The 15,575-nt window shown below is 42.3% G+C and overlaps 1 long non-coding RNA gene across 1 annotated transcript in view; it reads left to right on the forward strand.

The window, feature by feature from the left end:
• The window catches only part of LOC113406871, a 28,391-nt gene that overhangs the window by 10,673 nt on the left and 2,143 nt on the right, over positions 1-15,575 (forward strand). Inside the window, exon 2 of the long non-coding RNA XR_003369893.2 lies at positions 14,897-15,071. This is a non-coding gene — a long non-coding RNA (uncharacterized LOC113406871). The remainder of the gene's footprint in view (positions 1-14,896; positions 15,072-15,575) is intronic.

The following is a 15,575-nucleotide window of genomic DNA, read 5'->3' on the forward strand; positions in this document are numbered from 1 at the left end:
TTTTTTTTTTTTTTTTTTGCGCCGCTTGGGGTGGCAAAAACCCTGGAGCCGGCCCTGTCTGGCAGGAAACCAGTTGAATGTGAGCGCTATATCTCGCTCCGAGAACAAACAGGGGCTTGGGACAAAACAGTCCTGCTGAAAAGCTGCTGCATCCTCCAGGCTGTATCAGGCAGATCAGAGAGGGTAGCTTAATGCCACACCTTGACACACAGACCACGGAGCTGCTTTTTGGTCATGGTTGCAAAAGGAACATTCACCAAACCCTTCCGTGGCAACAATCTGCCTGCTTGCACCAGGATCTTATCCAGGGCAGGGGAGACAACTAGGGAGGGGAACACAAGATTCCCCCCGTGGAAGTACAATCCATGCAAATATTGAGGAGTCTGCTGAGGGTGTGCCACCTGGAATTCAGGGAGGACTTTAGTTAGGAAACGCAGAGACCAGATTTTAGTGTGAGCAGCAAGAGCTGTCACCAACTTCCAGCTTGACCGACTAGGAACAATCAACTGGGACAGCTTGGTCAACCCAGCCTCAGGAAAGGCAGAAAACAGGCTCCTGGAGAAGAAAGCTTTGGTGGGGGAAAACTGGGTTAAAAAACAGGGGCTCTTCCAAGAGCCATAAACTGGTAAACACCTGGTCAGGCCACACACTATGCAAAAGTCACCAGTTGTTAAAAGGACCATTATAGAATGGAGGCAAATCTAGGTTCTGTAATCAACCAGGTGCCAACAAAAATAGGTGAGAGTCAAAGCCCATCCCCCCAGCAAAAAGAAGAGAGAAGGCAAGGGACGTCCAGGCGAGGAGGAGTCAGAGTACAGGAATCGCTGAACAGACCAGAGGCGAAAGGTTGCCACCTTAGGGTATGTCTACACTACAGGATTAATCCGAATTTAGATAATTCGAATTTGGGAAACAGGTTGTATAAATTCGATTGTGCGCGGCCACACTAAGCACCTTAATTCGGTTTTAAACCACATTAATTCGGTGGTGTGCGGCCACACTACCCCATTAACTTAAACACAGTAATTCGGTGGTGTGCGTCCACACTAACCCTAATTCGAATTAACAAAATCGATTTAGGCTCTACTCTGTTCGTCGAGGTGGAGTACAGAAATCGATTTAAAGGGCCCTTTAATTCGAATTAACTGGCTCTGTAGTGTGGACGGGTGAAGGGTTAATTCGGATTAAGGCAGCTAAATCCGAATTAAAGTCCTAGTGTAGACCAGGCCTTACTGACTAAATCAATGAGCCCCTGACCTCCTTCATCTAATTGCAGCAACATCAAAGCACGGCACAACGAGTGGTAACTTTAAAAAAAAAAAGTTTTTTTAGCAGAGGGAATCTCTCACAACTATCTTTGGGTGCTTATTTATTTTCGTGGGCATGGACGTGATGCAAATATATATTGTTGCTGTCCCTCTTGCCTGCCTGCTTTTATTGCAAATGGCTAGGTGACTTAAATGTATAAGACTGTTACAAGAAAAATATCCCTGTGGTATTTCTGACCTAATTGAACCCTTTGGCCTGGTCTACACTAGGACTTTAATTCGGATTTAGCTGCCTTAATCCGAATTAACCCTTCACCCGTCCACACTACAGAGCCAGTTAATTCGAATTAAAGGGCCCTTTAAATCGATTTCTGTACTCCACCTCGATGAACGGAGTAGAGCCTAAATCGATTTTGTTAATTCAAATTAGGGTTAGTGTGGACGCACACCACCGAATTACTGTGTTTAAGTTAATGGGGTAGTGTGGCCGCACACCACCGAATTAATGTGGTTTAAAACCGAATTAAGGTGCTTAGTGTGGCCGCGCACAATCGAATTTATACAACCTGTTTCCCAAATTCGAATTATCTAAATTCGGATTAATCCTGTAGTGTAGACATACCCTTAGAGAAATTTTGTTCGATTTCTTCAAAATATAATGTAAGACCCAGCTCAGTTTCTGAACAGGAACAGTGGTTTCAAACTTTAAAATAATCATCAATTACATAGAGGACTGTGTCTCGGAAGGGAAAGGGAGTGCCTTCTATTCTCCCAGGTGATTAGTAGGTTGTCAGTACAAAAACGTCCACTCAGACCTGATTCTATCTGTATTAATACATACACGAGTGATTGTTAGTGTTTAAAGAAATACTTGAGTCGTGCCCCATCCTTTTTGTATTATTGTGTTCTACTGAGAGGGATTTTTTTTTTTTAGGGGAGTTTATTTTAGTTTTTTTTGAGAATAGAAGGACTCCCTGGCAAACAGCACAATGAAGCTCCCTGGTTGCTGACAGCTCTGATGTTAAGTGAGCGCCAAGGACTTGGTCAGGGAAGATTGCATGACACCTAAACTAGACCATTTGCAGTTGAGCTCTAGGGCTGTACCAGGCACTTGTTACACTCTGTGCAACTATCCCATCTACAGTACTAGGGAAGAGGAACAATGTATTTAATCATTGTGCTTGTTAGAAATGTGATCATACAACAAGCATCATGGAAAGGGGCACCATTTTGCAGAGGTTTTATAAAATTTCTTGGCGCTTAATTGAGGTTTAATTTTAAACATCTTAGGATAATTATCTCACAATTTTCAAAAAAATTGATTAAACTTTTTAACTTCTGCTTTGTTTCTGTGCCACCTTGTTTCTGTAGGCGGCCTTGCACCTTCTCCTCAGCCCCTTCCCAGTTCCTTAAAGTATATTGTCCAGATTCAATAAAGACCCCCAAATACCTTAATCCCAATGCAATAATTGGGGCAACAAAGGGGGACCACTACACTGCCCAGAGCCCAGTAAGATTGAATTGCTCTTAGCCCAGTTAATGCAGGCAGAAGATGTTCATACCCTTGAAAACAAGCACCAAGTGCCTACATGTCATTGTCAGACGTGATAAAAACTGAGATATCATCAGCATAGGCTGACAGATGAACCAGGAAAGCATCCAGCACCCCTTACACAGAAAGGCTTTGAGGGACATGCAGGAATGGATCCAAACTAAGAGCATACAGCATCCCAGACAGAGGACACCCCGACGAATGCCTCTGAGAACTGGGAAGCAGCAGCTAAAACCCCTTTAATCTCTATGAAACCAAACATTATGGTACAGTGAAGAAGTATAAGAGAACACTGGCCTAATCCCAAAAGCTTCTAACATTTTAAAAAGATAACTATGGTTAACACTATCAAAGGCCTTCCCCTGGTCCATTGAAACAAGCCCCACATCCAGAGTACAAAGTTTGCTAATGGTAAAAACATCATGAATTAAAAACAAATTAGCAAAAATACAGTGATTAGAAATACAATATGTTTGATCAGAGTATATGAGAGCGTCCAGACAGTCCTTCAGCCAGTTGGCTAAGGTAAGGTGCTGGATAAAATCTTATAATCAGAGCAAAGAAGGGAAATAGGTCTCCAATTCTGTAAGTCACAGGGGTTGCTCCAGGGGCCAGGTCAGACCTACCTCAGTGAACATCTCCCGGCTGCAGGAAGCTCTGTAGCTGCTGGCTGGGAGACCATCTCTGAAGGCAGTGCCACCGCCAGCAGCAGCACAGAGGTAAGGGTGGCAATACTGCAACCCCCCTACAATAGCCTTGCGACCCCCCCACAGCCCCCTTTGGGTTGGGACCCCCACAGTTACAACACCATGAAATTTCAGATTTAAATATCGAAAACCAGGAAATTTAAGTTTTTTAAAATCCTATGATCATGAAATATACCAAAATGGACTGTGAATTTGGTAGGGCCCTACACATATGGCAACGGAGTGGGGGGCGATAGAGTCTGGCAGTGCAGATGCAGGCTCTGTCACCTGCATGTCCCTTGATGTCCCAGCCTCCTCCCCACTATCTGGGGTCCCACATTCTTACCGGGGTTGTCTGAGTCAGAAGTGCATGGGCAGCATCCCCTCAAATGACCAGGGTCACCACACAGGAAATATTCCATTTTTCAGAGTCAGCAAACACTGTACAATCCACCCCAGCTATGTGGTGCTTTAAAACCAAGTTCAAGGGCTGTTCAGGGTTACTTAGAACCACATAAACCTGGCACTGGAATGACATAATATGCCCCACGTTTGGGTTCTTGCAGCCTAACAGAATCATCCTAACGGCAGAAACTACCTTCCCATAAGGGCAGAGATCAGACACTAGTGCCCCATTGTGAAGGAAGACGGGGGGGGGGGGAGGAGGGGCGGGAGACCACACATTGGAAAAAAATACTTTAGTAGCAGGATTAAATAAGGGGAAAACTTTGAACAAAAGACTCCTTGACCCAGAATTCCTCCTTTACCAAACAGTTCACAAACTGCTCCTGGGCCAGGAAAATCACTATAGATTTGCAGAGGCAAGAGGCAGCTTTTACATTAGTACAGCCACCAGTAACCTTACCTACACTCAGCAACACAACCTCCACAGTGCAGGAGTCAGCAGGCACACACTGAACCCCAGGCTTGTGGATCAAAATGCTAAACCCATCTGAAATGGACCCATGGAGAATCTCCTGCCAAGGAAAAGGGGCAGAGAAATCAACAGCACCCCTAAACCAAAGAAACAGCAAGTAACAACCAAACCAAAGTCTAACAGAAACCCAGCTAGTGCACACAGCACATACAAACACAGCCTCGTTCTCAGAAGCTCAAGAGAAAGAGAGAGCGAAACCGCCACCCCGAACAGCCTGCTGGTTAGGGCACTCACCTGGGATGTGGGAGATCTAGGGTCTCTGCTCTGAACTCAAGTCTCCCACATACCATGTGAGTACCCGCCTAACCACTGGGCTATTGGTTATTCTGGGGTGGTTTTCTCTCTCTCTGGTTTTGACAAAAAACAATATGTTTCCTGTTTTTATGTATTGGCATTTTCTGACAAAAAATGTTTAATAATAAAAAAAAAAATCCCGTGCTCTATGCACTAGGCCACACTGCCTCTCCTAGACGTCTCTGGGGTATCACTGTAGTGACATCACATGGATGCAGCAGTCCACAATGCAGGATCTGGGCCTAAGCTAATAATACAGAATGAAAGAACTGTCAAATATTAAATTTTCGCTTCACTATTTATTTTTATTTCATTTTTTCCCCATTTCTCTTACTTTAAACCGTGGAAATTGACTAGCCAAGTTTGCTTTTTTTAAGTCAGTTTTCAGTTTGTTTCATTTTCTCCTTCCAGTGCACTAGCACAAAGCTGTAGTTTGAGTTGCGAACACTGCAGGGGGAATGTTTTTATTGTTGTTTAAAAACTGTTTCCACTGGAATTTTAAAAAGTCATAAATATTCCTATTGGTTTTAGTGGTTACAAAATCTTATTTTTACAAAACCAAAATTTAGGGCTAAATTTGACCTGACAGTATCTTCTTTATGTTCATGGTAATTTTGCTGCTAATTCACAGCACACTATGCTGGAAATCTGTCTGACAAGTGTGTTTAATTTGAAAGGGAAATACTAGAAGAAATTGTATCACTTGCAATTGATGATTGTGAATTTTTGCAGAACAACTCACTGTATCACCTCCAATACCCTTTTCCAGCAGATGTTATCAATTTGAGAAAATCAAGGTAATGCTGGAGAAGGCTGTTTATGGTTCAGCTGAGTTCAAACTGGTCCCATAGCACATTTTTTTGTGAAATAAATGAATGGTTTACAAGCTAATCTGGCAAATACAGTATCTATGCATTTACTATGAGCCAGATTCTGCCACCATTTATCACATTCAGTAGTCGAGTACTTCATACCATAATCTGAATAATTGAATCCCGGCTAACCAAAACTCTCAGTTCTTCTCAGTCTGGGCTCTTCAACCCATTGAACCAACTTTCTTGATTCTAGCTGGCTTCCCCAAGCCCACTATTTTCATATCTGAAACCGGATTGATAGGGATCCAGGAAGTCATAGTTAGAGACAAACCTAGAACCACCCTGCTACAACCTTCTCAATAACTTTTTTCCAAAAATGAAAGAAAAATAAAAAAAAAAGACATTTGTACATTTAGAAAGCAAAGAAGTAATATAGTAAACTGCAGAAATAATAGTCACTGGGGAACAGATAAGGAAATACTTGGGAAAAGTGTACATAAACAGTTGGTCTAGATAGTACTGCATGCATTATACACTACATTATTATTAAAATTTGCTAACAGACTTGCAATAACACTGATAATTATTCCAAAAAGTCATGGAGCTATACTATGCAGTGTAGTTGTAGCTGTGTCAGTACCAGTGCACTAGAGAGACAAGGTGAGTGAGGTAATATCTTTTATTGGACCGACTTCTGTTAGTGAGAGAGACAACCTTTCGAGCTACACAGACCTCTTAGAAGAAGCCTGTATCCCACCTTGTCTCTCCAATATCCCTGGCTGCAGCAACACTGCATACAATTATCATCCTATCCATTTAACTTCTGTCACTAGTAAAATAACACAAGAAAATTACAAAAGAAAGGGCCAGAATAAGGCCAGCTCTGCACCGGGAATGCCAGGTGGGAAAGAGGCCCCAATAACTCAGCATTAGTCATTACAAAAGGAGTGGTGAGTTTCAGGAATCTTGTGTTGTACTCAGGCTGTAGTGAACACTTTTGATCATGTTTCATATAAAAAGTTTCTGACATCCAGAATCTTTTCACATTACACAGGATCATGCCTTGGTACACTAGTACTGCAAGCGTTATCTTAATGACCTAAGTAGACACAGGAAGCAGAGAAACCATCACGTAAATACAATCCAGCCAAATGCAAAAGAACAGGATAAGATACTTTTTTGGATTTGGATTATTGCTGAATCGCTGTACTAGAGCCATTATCCAAATGCTTCTTTTTTAAATGCAACATTGTCATATGTATAAACTATGTAATAATGTATATTAATATGAGAATTCTGAGAATATGATTCAGCTTAAGTACTTGCTGAAGATGCTGTTTTCACCCAGGAGGAAAATATTCTCTTAACAAATGCTAGCTAAAACTGAAGTCCTACGTGTTAATACAATTCAGCTTGTTAAAAGGGTTGTGATGAACTGGCAGATCTGAGCAACTACTCCTACAATGTATGAGTCAAACCAGTGCTATTACTCTCTCACATCTACAAGCACTAAAATTCTTTCACAAATGCTGATCTAGTCGGCTATTTCAGATACATATTTTTTAACTGACTAACCGCGTAAAACCTATGCTGGCTGATAAAAGATGAAAAACAATCCAAACTTTTCAAATGATAAGTGTCACAGTTTCTGGGCAACTGCACTTTATTACCCCTCCATGGTTCACCAAAGGCACCCACTTAAAGGTTTCCAGCTCCCAGCCATCACCTCTCTTGTGCAAATATCTGCATCTCTCTCCCTCCTGAGGGGTTTTTCCAGGCTGCACAGTTCTCTGGCTTACATTGTAATATTCCCAGCAAGCCAGACTGCCTAAACAGGCCAGCATCTGGCACTTTGCTTTCTCTGCAAAGATTACAAACAGTGTAATTGTCAGCAGTTGCAAGTTACCGCACAGTTCTTTATAAGCAAGCACATTTATTTTTAAGGTGAAAGCACTACAGAGAAAACATATTAAAACAACAAAATAAACTACATGCATGCCAATAACCTTACCAGAGATCACCCCCAATTCCAACCTCAGGCTCTGGTAGGTGTCAGTCTGTCAAAACCCACAGCTGAGTTTTCCCTGGAGATACAAGTTCATAACTGTCTCAGATTCAGAACCAGAACAACAAGCTGGGCAGTTCCATCATTTCTTTATATAGCTTGGGATTTTGATCTCCAGTCTCTGGGAACAGGTAATCCAGTGGCAAAGACCATCTCCGCAGGGCATAGCTTCAAAAGGCTGGGGTTTTGTATAACTAGAGTTGGAGAATTTGCATTAATCTCCCTCTGTGTATTCTCTAGGAAATCCACTTAACACTTATTGTCCCAAAAGTCTACACTTATGTGGCACATTTTCAGTGTAGTCTTTGGAACTCCCCGGTCTCACATCTGTCACAGTAGGCTAGCAAAATGAATATTCAGTGATGTAAAGATGTCTGTGTGTATCTATTTCTGTATATATAAGCTACATTATAAGAATAAAACCAGTGGATCTGAAACTTTGGCCAACCAGGCTTCTGTTGTAAAGATGTTCCAACAAATTGTCTTAAACAGTGAGTTTCTTGCTAATTGCAGTCAGGCTTTGCCTAGACTAGGATTTAAAGGTGTGGGTTTAAATTATGTAAATTCACTCAATCCATATCTGCATAAATTCTAAAACACTTTTCAGGACAAGACTACATGAGTGAGAAATCACGGGCCCAGACCTAACCTGCTTCTCTCAGAGGGAAGAGACTAGAGTGAGACAGTACAACAGTGGCAAAGTGTCTACATGAGCTAGAGAAAGGTTATTATAAAGCAGGGGTGGCCAACTTGAGCCTGAGAAGGAGCCAGAATTTACCAATGTACATTGCCAAAGAGACAGAGTAATATATCAGCAGCCCCACGTCAACCCCCCCCCCCATCCCCGCTCCCAGCGCCTCCCAACCATCGGCAGCCCTGCTGATCAGTGCCTCCCACTCCCTCCCGATCACCTGTTCTCAGTTAGTGGCACAGATAAGAACAGTGTGGGCATAGGTGCTGGAACTAGAGGTGCTGGGGGTGATGCCGTGCCCCCTGGCTTGAAGTGGTTTCCATCATATAGAGGGTTTACAGTTTGGTTAAATGGCTCTCAGCCCCCCCACTATACAAATTGTTCCAGCACCCCTGAGTGTGGGTGAATGGATGGAAATGGTGGATGCCCACACCATGGGGGTAAGAGGGAAGGTACTGCTTCTACAGCAGTTCCTGGAGGCACTTGGGGAAGAGCTAAGGGTGCATCCATCCAATATGCTGCCCACTTGGCAGAGTGAAACTTCGGCATGAAACCCTCCAGTGCTTGGGAAGATGGACCCAAGGGGAAAATCAAGGTCACACGGGCAGATCCAGGCACAGGTTCCATGATACAAACAGGCTCAAGCCCACGTACGTGCACATTTACACAAACACACACTCAGACACATGCACAGGCTCCGACATAGACATGGAGCACTGCCCTGGCCAGGAGAGGTCAGTGTATTATTAGAGGGTCTCTCACACTGAAGGCTCTGGGCTGCCTTGTAAATGGGAGGAGAAAATGGCGTCCAAGTTTGCCCAAACCCTTCAGCTCTAACCTGGTCATTATAGACTGTTCAAAAATGAGCAAGCCAGCAATACAGCTGATAGCTCCAGCACCGGCTGAGGTGGGGATGATAGTGGAGGCTCGACTGGGGTGAAATTAACATGGTGTGATTCCAGGATAAGAACCTTGATTTGCTGGGGAAAAACAGAAAGGTAGGACCCCGCACCATGGCAGACAACTGGTTATGGCCTCTAGGCACTACTTTAATTCAGTATGCTTTACGAATCAGCTTTCACTCCTATGATCACACACTGTGTTTGCCACAGGAACCCAGCCTAATTCACTGCACAGAATGAAATTTCCTGGTTTTAAACTTTAAAAATGGGACAACAATTAAAATTTTATCATGGAACCACCAATGGTCCCTCACATCAATCCTTGGCAGTGTTGGGATCCGTAGATCCACAGCACAGTCCTCTAGCACTTAAGCTAACAATGTCATTGGTAGTGGTAGAAGGCTGTTTTCTCTGTGGCCCAGCTACTGTAGAGGGGTGGAGACACACTTTGCCAGAGGCTTTCCACAGTTATTTGTTAGACAGTATAACAGTGCAGAAATTCAGCATGAAAGTGTTAAAGTCCAAGGTCTGGATGGGAGTGTTCTCTAGTGGCTACAGACCCTTCTGCCCTGTCCCCTACGGTTTCTCTTTGTCCGCTTCGGTTCATATCCCAACTCCTACCCTGCTCCTCCCACTCTCCTCCTGTCCTCCTGACTCCTGCCTGTACCCCTGTCCCACTTCCTGCCCCTGTCTTTGCCCCTCTCCCCTCCCCATCTTCTTTTCCCCTTCTTCCCCCATCCCTTCCACTGGCTCCTATGCCCTTGTCCCTCCACCCCCTTTCCTCACCTCTCTGCATTGGAGACAGGCTGCTTCTCCTTCTCATCCTCACAGCCTGGGTGCCAGCAGAAGGACCACTGAGAGCACAGAAGAGGCAAGCTCCCTGCTCTCAGTTCTGCTTCCAGACATCACTTCAGCCCCTGGCGGACAGAAGGAGCAATTGCAGGAAAAGCTCTCAGTCCCTGCGGGGCCGGGTTGGAGGCAACATACCCATTTGCTCTGTGGAGATGGTGCATGCACAGTCTGGTCAGTGCTAGGAGTTGTGAGATGCTTGAACCTGCTCAGTGAGGACAGACTTCAGAAATTTTACCTGCCAAACTCTAAGAAGTCTCTACAAATTTAGGCAGATTTTGGCAAAAGGCACATCCCTGACACTAGAGCAACCCCTTGCCAAATTTAAAGTTGCTACTCCGTAGCACAGAGGTTCTAGAGGGTCTCTATGAAACAGTTACGATTTTCTTTTACATACAAAACAACATATTTTCCTCTAACCTCATTCTTGGAAATGTCAGAATTGCTTTAACTGTAACTTTTATATATACCTGAGTCAGACACCAGACATGGAAAATTTCAGTCTAAATGGTTATAAGCCGCTAATGGGAATTGTCAGGCAATCTTAACTATAGGCCTTGCTATCTGTGCTGCAGATAGTATCTGAAGCTAAATTTGGTTCAGAACATAATCAACCATATGCTCAGCAACACACGCCTTTGAGGGCCCATCCGCTCAATTCTCTGTTTTCTTCACTGGCTCCCCAGGAAAATCCAGGTCGAATTCAAGATTTTGATCTCCAACTTTAATGCCTCACATGGGAGTGGGCCAAGTTACCCGAGGGACAGGCTGTTCACTCTCCATAGTTATGGTATGATACGATGGCTACTCTCCTCTGGAGCAATGAAACTGCCAGCTTCCAGTGTAAGATGTGGGCTGGAAACAGAGCAACCGCCCCTGAATCTGGAACTCCCTCCTGGAAGAGATCAATTTGATTACAAACAACAGCACTTTCAGAGCAGACTACAAAATCCATTTCTTCATCCTTACTTTCCCACAATAACGCCACCCAAAAATAAATACCCAGCCTGTGACAACTGGAAGAAAAAGGATACATGTTATATATTCACGTCAGAATTTTGGGTGGTGCTCAGATACCGCCAAATAAGACCCTAGATATACAGCTATGTCCTATTGGCTTTTGCTCTCTGAAACAGTGAGGATTTCACTTGTACTTGGATCCATTTCATAATAATAAAAATACACAATGAAATCTTAAGTATTTATATGCAAGAATAAACTGAACATCCTGAACCTCATAACTAACATTTTTGAGAACTTCGCATATTTTGCCCATTCTGGACTCTAGGGACACTGAGCCAAATTCATTTTTGGTGTAATTCCACTGAACAAATGATACACAATAGACCAGTAGTGAAGTAAGGCAGAGCTAAAGAGTAGCAGCTGTATATAGCAATTATCAGAGGGGTAGCCATGTTAGTCTGTATCCACAAAAACAACGAGGAGTCCGGTGTCACCTTAAAGGCTAACAAATTTATTTGGGCATAAGCTTTCGTGGGTAAAAAAACCCCACTTCTTCAGATGCATGGCGTGTGCCACTGGACTCCTTGTTGTTTTTGTATATAGCAATGTCACTTCCTTTGATTTACACTCTCCTCTGCTAGCAGCATAAACCAGCATCCTGTTTGCCTTCTTCACTACAGCTGCAAATTGGGTCTAAAAGTTTTACGGATTTTTTTCACAATAACTTCATAATTTACAGCATTTTCTGATCACTAAAAGGCAGCAGTACGTTTCCATTTAGTGAATAAGCCTAGGTTTTTTGCTTGTTTGTTTGTTCGGGAGTTTTTTGTGCCTCGATCCAGAACTCGTATCTCTGATGAACTGCATCTTCCATCTTTTCAATCAAGCAATCAAGTGACATAAGTAATTGCTATTTAACTGTTGTTCCTTGGTATTTACTGTTGTAGTATAACGTCATCTTTAATCCTACTTTAAATTATTGGTTCTAGATTGTGTACATAAATAGGAAAGGCCAAACTCTGATCTCAGATATGAAGTCAATGGGAACATAAGTGAATATAGCTTTTAGCCCTGAATAGTATTCTCTTGGGTATCTTCTGAATAACTTTTTAGCTTCAAAATAATTCAATGATTGCTTTATTTCCTGCTCTTCAACTAACTTTCCAAACTCCAAAACTTTGCCCTCTAGACATTGACTTTCACTATAGAACTTTGTCAATTGTTTCTTAGAAGCCTAAGAATTCATTGTATAATTTATTGACGCTCTTAAGGAATTCCAAAATTAACTAGTATATCAATTTCTTTATATTACCCAGGAAGGATACCTTTCAATCTATCTGTGGTTTTGTAAATCTTCCCTCCTCATATTGCATTTACTCTTTTTTGACTTCTGTCACACCAACAGCTGGTAATGTGGCGATGTGCACGTTTTTAGGATTTCTCGGTTTATTTTGTTAATAAGGACATTTTATTAATTTGTTACCCGATGACGTCCTTATCTGGCAGTCTGAACAGCTGAAGAATGATGTCACAAGTTAACGAAGTAAAAGCCAGTGTGCATTTTCAGATAACATTTTGACTGTGTGAGGGCAAATGTAATGACAGTCGGGAGGCAGAAGATTTAATAGCATTCTGAGCTGGAAATTAGGTGGATGAGCAATGAGCCCAGCACCTGTATTCATGCTTCATGGTATGTGAGGAGGAGGCAGTGTTTAGAATAGCATCTGTACTGAATTGGCTATAAAGTGAAGCATGTAGGTATGTACTTGGCTGTCTCTGGGCCTTAAGCGATATTGTTGTGATTTTTCACTGTATTTGAAAACTGTGCTTCACTCTTCTATATCCCACCTTGTATCAAACATTTAGCTCTGTGGCAACCATACATTCCCTTCTGGGTTCCTTGCTCTTGGCTATCCCACAGGTCATGGTATCAGAACGAGCTGGATCCGTCATCAAGAGAGAAAACATAAATAAATGGAAAGGCATAAAGGACGACAGAGGGTAAGGCCTGGTCTACACATTGTTTTTGTACCAGCATAACTATTTTGGAGTGTGATTTTTGTTTAACCAATGTAGTTATAGTGTAGACACCATTATATTTGTATACAGGTGCCTTATACTGATATAGCTTATGCCCCTTCCCATACAGGAGTAAACTATACCAGTTTAAGCACTTTTATACTGGTATACTTGCATTCACACTAGGGAGGCTGTGCCATTTGCATTATACTGATATAGTTAAAACAGTACAACTTTTATGTATAGATAAGGCCTAAGTTGAACTCCACTCATAGCATCATGTCATTCTCTTGCAGCCATACATGCGTCTCTGTGCTGTGTTTTCTGTTAATATCCATCTCACTCCAGTAACAGCTGGGAGAAAAACACTTTAGTCAAAGATTCAAAATCTCATTCTTTTCAGCTAATGGTTGAGCAACCCACCTCCGGGTCCTCCCAAGGAAACCTCCAGCAAAACAGGGAAAGCCAGACTTGGCATTCCTAATAGTCTTAAGGTGATACAAAGAAATGGGAAAGCAAAGCCGATATCAGGCCTTCTTTATTGGAGCGACAAGGGGCTCCGTTAAGAAGTTGCTTTGTCAGTTGCTTACTTCTATGCAACCATTTCTAGTTTCGTGGGCCTTGTGCCTTTGTTCCTTCATACAGGAAACTTCAAATAATTACCCTTTAAAAGTCTACATGTCAGACTAAATTCAACATCTAGCATGGTAAATACTTCCCACCGTGCCCCATAGGTTTCATTGTGAATCAGAATAGATGACTAATGCCGTACCTACATATTAAGAAAATTCCCTGACATGTGCATTAATCATTTCTTTTTGAGCAAAGCTCTTAGAATTTTTAACATTTCAGAACCAATGACAATTAACCTTGATGAGATACTGTAAAAGTACTTGGTCTTTGTAGATGTATAAGAATTGTGTATTGCTAACAGCACCTATTGTTGATTTTCCCCTACTTGACGGGTGATCTTATTGTCGTGCCATCTGGTTTTTCACAGTACTGTACTAAAATATGCTGCAGTCCATATGCATTAAAAAATGTCAAGATATAGTTTATTTGGAAAGCTCTAATTAACTTCAGTTTCCAATGTGTGCTTTTATATAAGCTTCTAATGATAATGCCCAAATTCACTGGCTTGCACCGTCTGCTTTATGCCATTCCAGTGATGCAAAGCAGTCATAAACCCAGCTTAGCCTTTTGGGAGACTTAAGTATATGCTTAAAGCTGAGTACAAGAATAAGCGGTTTGTTGAACAGGGATGGATTTTAAACACATGCTTAAGTGCTTTACTGAACTGGGGCCCTCAATGCCATCTATCTGGTACTTCTTACGAGAACTGCTTCTCCTCTTCAAACCCACACTCAGCCACAAAATTATTACTAGTCTTTTTAAGCAGTTTCAGTGTTCTCTTCTGTCCTATGTACCTCAATCAATGCAAGACTGACTTACTAACATTTACCAGTAAAAATATTTCCATGATTTGTACTGTGATTTAAACATTTAACCATAAATGAGGACGCAAACAGTCTCTGAAGTTAGTTCTAGAAATGCTTTAAAAATAGAGACGACCCGAAATTGTCAATATTTCAAAAAATTTCCTCATAGAAGAAGGTTAATTTTTCCCCCCAGCTGTACTTAGAAATATCTTTGCTTTTGAAAAGAGCCTACAGTAAGACAATATATTCCTATTAAATGCTTCTCAAAGTGCTTTTTGTACAGTAAATGATGGCTTCATTTTGTTTTCTTAAAAAAACCTCTTTAAATAGACCCAAGTATAAAAACACATTAAAATGTTGAGATGGGGATGCCATTTGCCTTGGAGCATTTGTGAATCTTTCTGTGTTTCTGGCAGATGCAGGCTGGGGGAGATGATCGTCCCGTGGTGGCATTTGGTTCCAGAAGTTATATTTTCAGCTTTCTATTATGTGGTTAAAGCTCATGATGGGAACCTGAGCTTTCTGTCCTCCTAGACACTGTTTCCCATAGGCTTTGTGGAATATGAGGACTTCTGTCCATTGGAAAACAAGGTAAAAAAGGGGGATTCTTCCCTGAACAGTAAATAGGCCTTTTCACTGAAAAGCTTTGGTTATTTGCCATGTGTTTCTTTACTTCTAGGGATCTCCCCTCCCCACTTTTTCCTTGAGGTTTCTTTTAAAGTGTATGCTATAGTTCTGTGATCTTCTAATCCAAAGGGTATTCTTGATAATGAAGAAAATAGGGAGGGGTGGGGATAGAGGGAAGGATGCTCTGAATCTCTATTCCTGAATTTAAAAAGCTCAGTGGCTTTAGACCAAACATATTCTTATGAAAAACGTGTCTACCTCAGCCATATTTGAAGTGGAGTCAGGGCCGGCTCCAGGAACCAGCTGAGCAAGCTGGTGCTTGGGGCGGCAGATTGTTGGAGGCGGCATTCTGCCCAATCCTAGGGCGGCACGGCCGCTTTTTTTTTTTTTCCCCTTGTTGTTGTTCCGGCTGCCCTGTAGGGGGCGGCGGAGCGGAGAACCAGAGCGCCCTGCAGGGCAGTCCTCTTC

The sequence above is a fragment of the Terrapene carolina genome, unplaced genomic scaffold, assembly GCF_002925995.2.
Source record: "Terrapene carolina triunguis isolate 2854851 unplaced genomic scaffold, T_m_triunguis-2.0 Scaffold142, whole genome shotgun sequence".
Taxonomy (NCBI): domain Eukaryota; kingdom Metazoa; phylum Chordata; order Testudines; family Emydidae; genus Terrapene; species Terrapene triunguis.